This window comes from Chrysochloris asiatica, unplaced genomic scaffold, assembly GCF_000296735.1.
Source record: "Chrysochloris asiatica unplaced genomic scaffold, ChrAsi1.0 scaffold00011, whole genome shotgun sequence".
In the NCBI taxonomy this organism is placed as follows: domain Eukaryota; kingdom Metazoa; phylum Chordata; class Mammalia; order Afrosoricida; family Chrysochloridae; genus Chrysochloris; species Chrysochloris asiatica.
Window position 1 is genome coordinate 29,224,063 of NW_006408529.1, and position 11,888 is coordinate 29,235,950.

Here is an 11,888-nt window from a genome sequence, read left to right on the forward strand (position 1 = left end):
TGCCATTGCCTCTGTGTCTTTGGAAAATTAATGGTTGTTATATATAAGGAGCTCTGGTAGCGTAGTGGTTACGAATCGGGCTGCGAACCTTAAGGTCAGCGGTTCGAAACTACCAGCCGCTCCGCGGGAGAAAGATGAGGCTTTCTACTCCCGTAAGGATTTACACCCTCGGAAACCCTGTACAGGGTCGCTATGGGTCGGAACCGACTCGACGGCACTTAACAACAACAACATATAAAAGTATGATGTTAGATTTTCTACTTGTGTTTATCAATGTCCAGGAGAATTATAATGTCTTTTTTCTTCCAACCGCTTGCTGCGAGCCATGGTTTCTTAATCCTGGTCACGTTTTCATGTCACATGAGAATTTACCATTGACTTCTTGTCCACTCTGGTTTATAATACATAAAGAAATAGACTTTGAACTTAATAACATCTCTATGGCATATCCTCAAAACTTCTAGCAGCAGACTCATTGCCTACTCTAAAGATCTAATTTGCTAGAAGATATAAGATGATATAAAGGAGTCCTGGTGTGGTGCTGTAAGATAAATACTCAACTTCAAGGTCGAGTTGAACCACAAGGTCGGGGGTTCAAAATCACCAGCCACTCCTTGGAAACCCTTTACAGGGTTGCTCTAGGTCAGAACTGACTCAAAGGCACATAACAACAACCACATAAGAAGATATAAGTTGACTTGCTTCTAGCTGAGCAGTGATTATCATTCATTTTCATCTTGGGAACATCTCACCATGTGTGGATAGGGACCTAATACATCTATATCCTGATTTAGCCTATGCACATGCATGTGTCCACACAAAAATGCACCCAAATAAAGTAAAGTAAAATCATCAAAGTGAAATGAGTGATATCACAAAGGGAAAGATAAATTATAAAAGTACAGCTAAATCACAGAGGAACTGAAACCTATGGTTAGCAAAAAGTGGAAATATAAAGTGAAAGACTGTTGAAAACATTCATTCAATAAATGGAGTATGGCTCCAGTGCTGAAAATGATTGTTCCAGAACTAAGTGTTACAATCACAATGATGAAACACACACACACACACACACACACACACACACACTCACACACACACACATTGCCTTCAAGGAGATTACCATGTAGTGAGAATGAGAGATATGAACATAATTTCATAGGATGGTATGATAAATGCTAAAATGAAAAAGTCAAATGAAGAAGAAAAGGTAGTAGTGTCCAAAGGGACCTCTTCTTGCTGGCATATAATAGGCTGGTACAAAATTGGCTTACTGAATTAGTGAATGAATGAAAATTATTTCTTAAATAATCTTTCTTTGAACACTCTTTGACCAAGTAAGGAAAGTCAGTTTCTCTCTATTCACTCTTTAAATATTACGATTATTTTTTCCCTTAGAAAATAGCTCTAAGTTTATCTTTTTCATAGTCAACTGACCATGTCTCTATGCAGACCTAGTGTTCTATTTTTTTGTTTGTTTGTTTTCTGTATACAATAGACCGTCCACAGAGATACTGATTTTATTCCTAAATCAGCTCAGAAACTGGGAGCTAGGGAGTGATCCAAGGAAAAATTAGGCCATGAATAAATTCTCCTGTGTGATCAAGGCAAAGCAACAATCCTAGCAGTGGGCAGTGTAACCTGGATTTGAGCAGACAACCTCCAGGAGTTTGGGATTATATGTGGACCAGAACAGATAAACCACCTATATGCTTTACAATAATATATGCACATTTGGCATCTGCAGTATAAAGCAGTACAAAAAATTTTTGTAGTACATATAGCTTTGCAGGCTTCATCTGAAGGAAAGCAAGTTTTATCCTTTCTTTCCCCATGGTGGTGTCTGGAAATTGTGTGTGTGTGATGTGTTTTGCTTTCTGACAATAAAAGGATAAAGCCTTTGCTAATACCTAAGCCTGTGGCTATTTAGCTGCCTACGACTGTGGGTTCAGCCTCTTCTTCAGGCATGCAAAAGCTGTAGAAGAGAATTCAAGAAGCAGAGATTTCAAAGAGCTGGCAGAGGAAAGCTGTTCTTCTCTAATCCCAATCCTAGGAAATTCTCTGTGGGAGAAAGAGGTGGCAGTCTCCTTCTGTAAATATTACAGCCTAGGGAACCCTACAAAGCAAGCTATTCTGTCCTACAGGGGTGCTTTCAGCAGACGGCAACAGATTTAGGGGATTCTCCACTGGATTCCATCTGTCACTGAATGTCGTTGTGGGTTATTTTCTATACTCCTACTTCTCACTTTTAGAGTAACTTTTGTTTCTCTTTTTTCCTGTCCTTAAAGACCCTTATTCTTTCTATTTCACTTTTTGCAAGCAGAAACTGAATAATAAGGTTAGCCTAAGGTATGGCTGAATAAATTTCAGTGGGTGTGGGAGAAGAACAGGATAAGCAGAGGAGAACATTCACTATTCTTTAAAAACATAATCACTTTTATTGCATCATAATATATAAATACAACACTATAAAATTCTGGAGGGATATATTTTATTCTTCCTCATATTCCACAATTAACTTTACAACATAAACAGTAAAACTTGATATATATGCTTAATTTATTAAGTCATAAATTTATAACATGAATTAAAAACATAAATATGATTCTTTTTACATTTTTGAGTGTGCCGTTATATATGGAAAATGGTTTTATACAGAAATAATATCTCATTAAGTATTTAGGATTTAAAATAACTAACAATATAAATTCATAAAATATTAAAAATTACAGATATTTAATAATAACTTTGGAATATTTGTGTTATTTTTCATGTCTAATTGTATAGTAAAATGATAAATTATAGTGAATAGGAATATTCTAAGTGATAACATTTGATAACATTTGATAACATTCTGGTGTGGCACTGTAGGATAAGCACTGGACTGCTAACATAGTGGTGGTTCAAACCCACCAGCTGTTCCTTGGAAACCCTTGACATCATCCTATGAGTCAGAACTGATTCAAGGGCACTTCACAACAACAGCAATATAGTAAAAATTCTTTTATAGCCTATGAAGCATGGAAATTTTGGTTTTACAATAAAATTAACATAACAGTTGCAAAAATGAGCTCCAAACCATCCCACCCACAGCATACTCTGTATCTGGGTTCGATAATTCATTTCAATGGCCGCACAGAACTCAGGTACTATACCCACAGTTATGGGGCTTATGAGGCAAGTTAGCAGGTTATGATTCAGGGTCAGAAATGTTCAAAGAACAGTTCCTCCAGTCAGAACAGCCTCTCCTCTGGCCCTTGGCCTGGCCTCTGTCCTGCTCTGGCAAAGTTACAAAGCTTTATTTAAAGCTGCTTGTGGTGTACCACAAGGTACACCAGTCTACCATAAACTTCAGCCTGAAAGCATTCAGCTCTGGCTCCAAGGCTCAGCAAACCTAGCTCTCCAATGAAGTGTCTGGAGGCATCCCACTCTGGAAGCAAGACTCCTGCCCAAAATCACAAAGCTTTATTTGTTCTGTGGGATAGAAAACCCATGGCTCTGTCTCATACTCTGGCTCTTGGTTCTCCTGTTACTGTGCCACTTCTCTAGTGTCACCGCTGTCCCTGGGCTGCGGTTCAATGCACTGATATCGCTGGATCTAAAGGACATGCTCCACTCTTGTCACTGTTTCCTCATTGGTAGCAAGATTTCCTCCTTCTATTTCTGAGATGGCTCACTTTATGCCCACCAGGATGGTAACATTGACCAATCACAATTAGCCCTATTAACAATCACTCATAACTGAATCAAATAAACCATAAGTATCTTTCCTCACAGTTTTTCACTCAGACCCACCAGAAAAAATTGTTCAATGTAAGTTTACAAAGACTATGGCTAGAAGGACATTAAATAATTCACGGCACCACATCAGTTACCACTAGTAACTTATGCTTAAAAAAGGAAAAGGCAAATAAATATCATATACTTTCCCTCATCCAAGAAAATTCACACAGTACTTAAGTTAATTTTAAGTTAGTAAGGTCAACAGGAGTTCAGGTAGCATAGTGGTTACAAGTTGGGCTGTTAACCTCAAGGTCAGCACTTCAAAACTACCGTCAAGTCCACAAGAGAAAAATGAGGCTTTCTGTTCCCATAAAGATTTGCAGCCTCAGAAACCCTATACAGGGTTCCTATGAATTGGAACTGACTCCACGGCACACCACCACTGAGGTCAATATTAACTGAGTGATGAGCAAATGTAAATCCTCGTGACATATGCAATCTAGCAAACACAGTTTACTATTAAAAACATAGATAATTTCAAAATTTTAGGTTATTGTTTCTTAGGAAATAACTATAAAACTTTGAATACGGATCCTTATTAGTAAGTTTTTGTTGTTAGGTGCCATCATATCAACCCTATGCACAACAGAACAAAACACTGTCTGTCTGGTTCTGTGTCGCCCTCACAATTTTGTTATGCTTGAGCCCATTGCTTGTGTCACTATGCCAATTCATTCATTGGGGAGTCTTCCTCTTTTACAATGACACTTCATTTTTGTAGGCTGTTGTTGTTAAGTGCCGTCGAGTCATTTCCTACTCATAGCGACCCTGTATAGGATTTCCAAGGAATGACTGGTGACTGGTGAGTTTGAACCACTGACCTTGTGGTTCAAACCAACTTTGCAATCCAGTGCTTTATCCCCCAGAGCCACACCAGTACTCCATTTTAGTAGGTAGGCACAGGCAAAAGATCAACCTTGTGGTGAAGAGGTAAAGAGTTAATATAAATTTAATTTACAACGTTTGGTAGCTGAGATGTAAATTTTTCTCACCACTTTATCTTTCTGAACTGAAGATAATTGTTTTTCCAGTGCTGTGCGTTCTCAAGAATATTTACATCAGTAACATCTTTACTCTCATGGCTGTCCAGTTGATTTCTATGTAAGAAAACCCTATGTTGTTGTTGTTGTTATGTGTCGTGCAGTAGGTTCCGACCCATAGCGACCTTGTACAGGGTTTCCAAGGCTGTAAATCTTCAAGGGAGCAAAAAGCCTCATCTTTCTCCCATGGAACAACTGGTAGTTTCAAATTGCTGACCGTTGAGGTTCGCAGCCTGATTCATAACCACTACGCTACCAGAGCTCCTTAAGAATATCCTATGTTGTTGTTGTTGTTGTTAAGTGCCGTCGAGTCGGTTCCGACCCATAGCGACCCTGTACAGGATTTCCGAGGGTGTAAATCTTTACGGGAGTAGAAAGCCTCATCTTTCTCCCGCGGAGCGGCTGGTAGTTTCGAACCGCTGACCTTAACGCTCGCAGCCCGATTCGTAACCACTACGCTACCAGAGCTCCTTAAGAATATCCTATAGGACAGAGTAAAACTGCCCCATTGGTTTTCTAAGGTCGTCCTCTGTATCAGAGCAGACTGCCGCCATTTCTTCCTGTAGGTTCCAATCAGCAATCTGCTGGCCAGTATTGGAGTGCTTTAACCACTAGGACACCATGGCTCCTTTCAATCTTACAGTACCTTTGAAATATATGGATTATAATTTTTACTTAGGAGAAAACAAAATATCTAAAGTTATTTATATAATATGCATATTATTATTATTATTATTATTATTAAAATAAGGATAAAAATTAATTGAATAGATAATTCAGCTTGCCCTTAACCCATCTCAATTTCCAATCTTGGAAGTAGGGATTCTGCCTTGTTTTACCAGACAATTGTTGTTCACCAAATGGATGTCATGGGTGTTTATATATTTTTTTAGATCTCTTTTTTCTATATAGGCAAGATTACAAAGTTCCAGCATACAAAATTATATTAATTCATTGTTGAGTTTTAAAGTTGATTATCTTGCAAAATCAATGTTAATTACTAAAATAGGTATATTGTCTGGAGGTAACAGTTGCTGTAGAAGGATACCATGTTTGGCAGGATGAAGGGTCAGAGAGATGGATTGGCAGAATGACAGCATCAATGGACTCAAGCATGGTAACAGTAGTGAGGTTGGTCCAGGATCGAGCAGTGTTTCGTTCTGCTGTGCATAAGGGTGCTATGAGTCGGTACCGACTTGATGGCACCTAACAACAACAACAATACATGTTTGTGCATGTGTGTGCATGTGCCTGCAGATGCTGGGGTATTTTAATTCAAGAGATTTATTGTGATAGTCACCTGTGCTGTCAGTGCTTAAATATCGCCACAGATGGATCATCGAACTAAGTGCAGATGGTTTTTTATGTGTGTTGCATGTTAGAATTTTAAGTGTGGTGTATAAACCTTAGGTCCATGTTGCTTCTCTGAAATATTTATAAGGTTAAATCTAGCTATTCCCTGGATTCAGTACTCCAGCTACTATTTTAAAATTGCTGCTACAGAGATAAATGAATAATTATGTCTTATGTAGTCTGTATATGTAAGACTAAGCAGACAGGGCTTTAACTATTTCAGATTTTGAAACATTAAGGAGAGTTGGGAGAGTTCCAGAAAACTAGGTTTGAGGTTTTTGTTTTTTTCTCATGGAGCTATTAAAAGACAAGCAGATAATTATGGTCTTCCACCTTTAAGATAATTTAATTAAGCTTTTACAACATAATTAAAATTTCCTTTATCTTTTGCAATATTTTGAATTTATTTAAATTTATGGTGTTCAAGGATCACATTTAATTTTCCTTTCAGATATGCTTTTGGAAAAGCGATTTAGCAAAATCTCTAGATTTTATATCTTTGTAAAATAGTACTAGCATGATTTATTGCCAATTAATTCTGGCTATATAATAAAAATTCTGTATTTCAGTTAATACAATTTTCTTAGATTTTGCATTTAGCAGCCCTATAAAATAACATGTTATTGTTTTTAATGTAAATATTCATTAGTTTTTACCAATGAAGTGTTATATTATAGAAAATCATAAATGCTTTAAAATATTTGAAAAACAATTAATGCTTATTCATTAAAAGATATAAAATAATTCCTGTATTACTTATCTAGAAGAGAGGATAGAAATGAAGAATATGTGCAAGAGTATTTAAATTTCTCTCTTGTAAGATTGTACTTGGAGTGTGACGGTTCTGTAAAATAACAATGTCAGCAGTTTGAGTACACCCATTTCTCCGTGGGAGAAAATTAAGCTTTCTGTTCCCACAAGGATTTTCAACCTCAGAAGTCACTATGAGTCAGAACCACTACAAAGGCACTTAACAAAAACAAAGGTCTACTTTAATTGCAAAATATTTTAAAGTTGGCTATTTTTGATGAATATGACCTAAGGGATGGTCTTTTAAGAATATTTTATTGTGTTTTTGATGAGAGAAAATGGGCCTAATTTTAGTAGTTGTTAGTTACGTAACACTAGGTATTTCTCAAAATATTATGTGAGTCAAAAGAAGAGTATGACCTGTGGCAAGTATATCCTCACTTCTTTCTGAAAAACAAGAAAACAAGTAAGGTAGTGCTGGTTAAAGGTGATAGATACACATTTTTAGAGTTATACAGAATCTCTGTTTTTGGAGTCTTGTTGTGGCACTGCAGATTAATGTACTGGATGGCAAGGTAGGTTTGAATCACAAGGTCGGTGGTTCAAGTTCACCAACCACTCATCAGAAACCCTATACAAGTAGGAACTGACTTGATGGTGTTTCACAACAACAACATAATTGAATAAGAGAACATTTACTTCCTCACCTATTAAATAGGAGTACTAATAGTATTTCAGAGGATTTTTTTAGGATTAACTGAAGAATTAAATAATTAGGTCATAACCAAAGGTGCCAAATACATGTTTTAAATAACAGGGTGTACTGATACTATAAAGGAGCTCTGGTAGTGTAGTGGTTACGAATTAGGCTATGAAACCCAAGGTCATCAGTTCAAAACTACCAGCAGTTCCACGAGAGAAAGATGAGGCTTTCTGCTCTCGTAAATATTTACAGCCTCGGAGACCCTGTACAGGATCGCTATGAGTCAGAATCGACTCCACAGCACATAACAACAACAACTGATATTATATATATGGAAATGGTTCTCATGCTCTGTCCTAAGATAAACATGTCATCAGAAGATTACCAGCAAAAGAAACATATTTTCAGAGTATAAATGCATCTATGACATATCAATTAGGTCTGTTCCTTTTTCAAAGATGACATATATATATATATAAACATACATTTATACATGTTGTTGTTAAGTTCTGTAGAATCACTTTGAATACATAGCGACCCTGTACAGCATTTCCAAGGAGTAGCTGGTGGGTCTGAATTACTGGTTTTGATGTTCACAGGTTAGTACTTATTCTACAGTACCACACCAGGAGCCCTGTTGTTAAGTGCCATTTAGTTGGTTTCAACTTATATAACCCTGTGTAGGGTTTCCAAGAAGCTGCTGGTGGGTTTGAACTGTGTATGTAAACACACACACACACACACACACACACACACATATATGTACACACACAAATATGTACATTTATATGCATATATGAGTATATATATATGGAGTCTTGGTATGTATGGCACTGCAGGATAATGCACTGGGCCATAAGGTCAGTTTGAACTGCAAGGTCAGCGGCTCAAATTCACTCACCACTTCTCAGCAAAGACCACAGCACTTAACAACAGCAACAACAACAACAAAGTATGACTCCTGGGGGGGGGGCGCTGTAGGATTAGCATTGGACTGGGGGGGCGCTGTAGGATTAGCATTGGGCGCTGTAGGATTAGCATTGTAGGATTAGCAAGGTCAGCAGCTGGAAGTCCACCAGGTGCTCCTTAGAAACCCTATACAGGTTCAGAACTGACCTGAAGGCACATAAAAACAACAACAACAAATTAGAGAGAGATAGTCCTGCTGTAGTAGGATAAGCACTGACTCTTAAGGTCGATTTTAACCATAATGTTGGTGATTCAAACATACCAACTTCTCTTCAGAAACCCTATACACGGTCATTATGAGTCAGAACCAACTCAACAGCACTTAATAACAACATATATATAAATGGAATCCTGGTGTGGCACTGCGGGTTAATGCACTGTACTGCATACAAGGTTGTTTGAAATGCAAAGTCAGCAGTTTGAGCTCAGGATCCACTCCCCTGAAACCTTATACATCGTCCTTATGAGTCTAAACTGACTCAACAGCACTTAACAACAACATATATATAAATGAGTCCTGGTATAGCGCTGTAGAATAAGCACTGGACTGCTAACCACAAGGTTGGCTGTTTAAACCCACTAGCTGCTCCTTTGAACCCCTATACAGGATCACTGAGTCAGAATCAACTCAACAGCACTTGAAAACATACACAGTGTTCAGCTCAATTTAGGACAAATGGAGATACAATAATGTTCAAACGAAATACATAATTTTATTCCCCATATGATCCAAAGTATGGAATAAGCGCTCCAGTAATCCCAGGACGACTGAGAAAGCACAGAGTTGACGAATATTAACTGTGCTGCACCTTAGGAACCTGAGTTGTGCCTAGGTCAGCTCTCAATTAGTGCAGCCCCACGCTGAGAAGGAGATTTAAAAACAATGGGGCATCATTAGTGGACATTCATAGTACAATATTTTGCCAACATACAAAATGTCTGTTTATGAGCCATCCATAGGGTCTCACTAAAAAAGAAAGCAATTTCTTAGCTCATTTGGTAGTCTGTGAAGTAACACTTGGGACACAAGAATGAGGTTAAAGAGAAGGGACGAGAAAAAGCAAGCACACAACCATTGATGAATCTGTGCTTGTTAGTAAATCTGACCTGATGTAGTGCAAAGTCAGTGGTCATGTAAGGATTCTTCCCTGGAAGAATCAGCAATTTGAAAGATTCCAACTGTCTTGGTAACAAAAAGGTAAGCACTTTAATATATCCAGAGGTTTTATTTGGAGTGATTTTATGAGATTTTTCAGGAAAGGTTTTTAAGCCAATGACTCTAGAATTAAAGATGAGGAGGCTGGATGCAAATTCTACAAGTTGTGGAACGTTTGAGAGCTGTAATCACTTATCTTTTTTTATCATACACATTTCTTTTTTTTTTTTTTTAAACCGCTTTTAACTCCACAGATAAAGAATACAGAAATTGCTTATAATGAGGCCTAAGGATGGGCTTATAAATGGAATCAGTGAGACTATTTTTAAATGTAGATGATTGTTATCATATGTTAACTTTGGTATATCTCCTCTTTTCTGTTACGCTGTTATAAAATTAAATGTAAAATTGTGAGAGCATTTTTACTGGATAAAAATGACTTCATACGGTATTTCTTCTGTAATATACGTGGTATTCACATCATAGTGTATTCTTTCCTGTTTCCTATTTATGTTGAAACTCTTTGTTAGTAAGAAGATTAATTGCAAGTAATATCATCACTATCATCCTGAAGGATATTTTTTTTTTACTCAGATGCATGGCTATACAGAAATGGAACAGATTTTTAGAAGTAAAACTAATACAGAAAAGAATATTCATGCATTAATACTGAGTAATATTCATCTGCGTTAGAAACGAAATAACTTAGTTTTAGAATCCTGTCACTTACGATATCTTGATATTGATTAAGAGCCCCAGTAGTATAGTGGCTAAGCATTCAGCTGCTAAGTAAAACGTTGGTGTTTCAAATCTACTCACTGTTACTTGGGGAGAAACATGAGCATTCTGCATCTGTAAAGATTTACAGTCTTAGATTCCCTATGGAACAGGGTTCTACTCTGCCCTACAGGGAGGGTCACTGTGAATGGGCAGATGATGGATACATTTTGAGTTTTCCTAAGGAAGAAAAGCAAACATATGTAATTGCTATTTTCCTAAATGGAAATCTATATGCTTACTCTTAAAACCAGTTAGTGTGTGTGTTTGTGTGTTTCTGTTGTTGTTATAGGGTTTCCAACTAAAGGCTGGCTGGGTTTGAACCTCCAACTTGTAGTTCAAACCAAACTGCAATTCAATTAACAGACAATTTCACAAGTCCTTGGGTAATTTACTTCTGTTGTTGTTGTTAAGTGTTGTCAAGTTGATTCCTACCCATAGCAACCCTGTATGGGTTTCCGAGGAGCAGCTGGTGAGCTTGAACCCAACTTTGCAGTTCAAACCAATTTTGCAGTCCAGTACATTAACCTACAACGCCACACCCGGACTCCAATTTACTATAAAACACTTACTTTTAAAATGCCCTCATTTTACTTTATTCCCTATATCTTTCTCTTTTTGAAGTTTCTATATTTCAAGTATTAACTGACCTTTTATTATTACTCCTGTTAAGTCTTAATAACCGTCTAGGTTTAGAATTTAGCATCTTTTTTTGAACTTTCATATAGAATTCACTCCCACAAAGCAATAGTATAGACACAGTACAGAGTGTAAATACTAAATATTTTTTAGGAAACAAGAAAAAGAAAGGATATAATCTATGCTCCACAGGTGAAAAAATGTAGATGTCATTATATAGGACATTTCTTCTGATCCTTCTTCTTTAAAAAAAAAAATGTGTTTTGTTTTCAATTTTAAATTCTAATGACAGGACAAACTAATTCTGATCATATAATTCCACCACTTAAAAACCTCTGTTGATTCCTATAGTGGTAATGACAGAAATGTAACTTAGGGAAGCCAATTGGCCAGTTTGGGCAGCGCATAATGCAACCTCTATGATACAAAATGGAGTCCTGGTGTGGTGCTCTGGGTTAATACGTCAGACTGCAAAGCTGTTTGAACTGCAAGATCGGCAGTTCAAGCTCACCAGCTGCTCCTCAGAAACCCTATACAGGGTCGCTATGGGTAGGAACTGACTCGACGGCACTTAACAACAACAACAACATGGTATATTTATGTTATCCAAGGTCTCTTGTCAATTCCTTAGCTAACAATGTTTATGTTTGTAATAGTTGTTTTTATCTCTAATTCACAGAAAGACTACCTGGTAGAATCTTCCTATCCATCTTTCTTG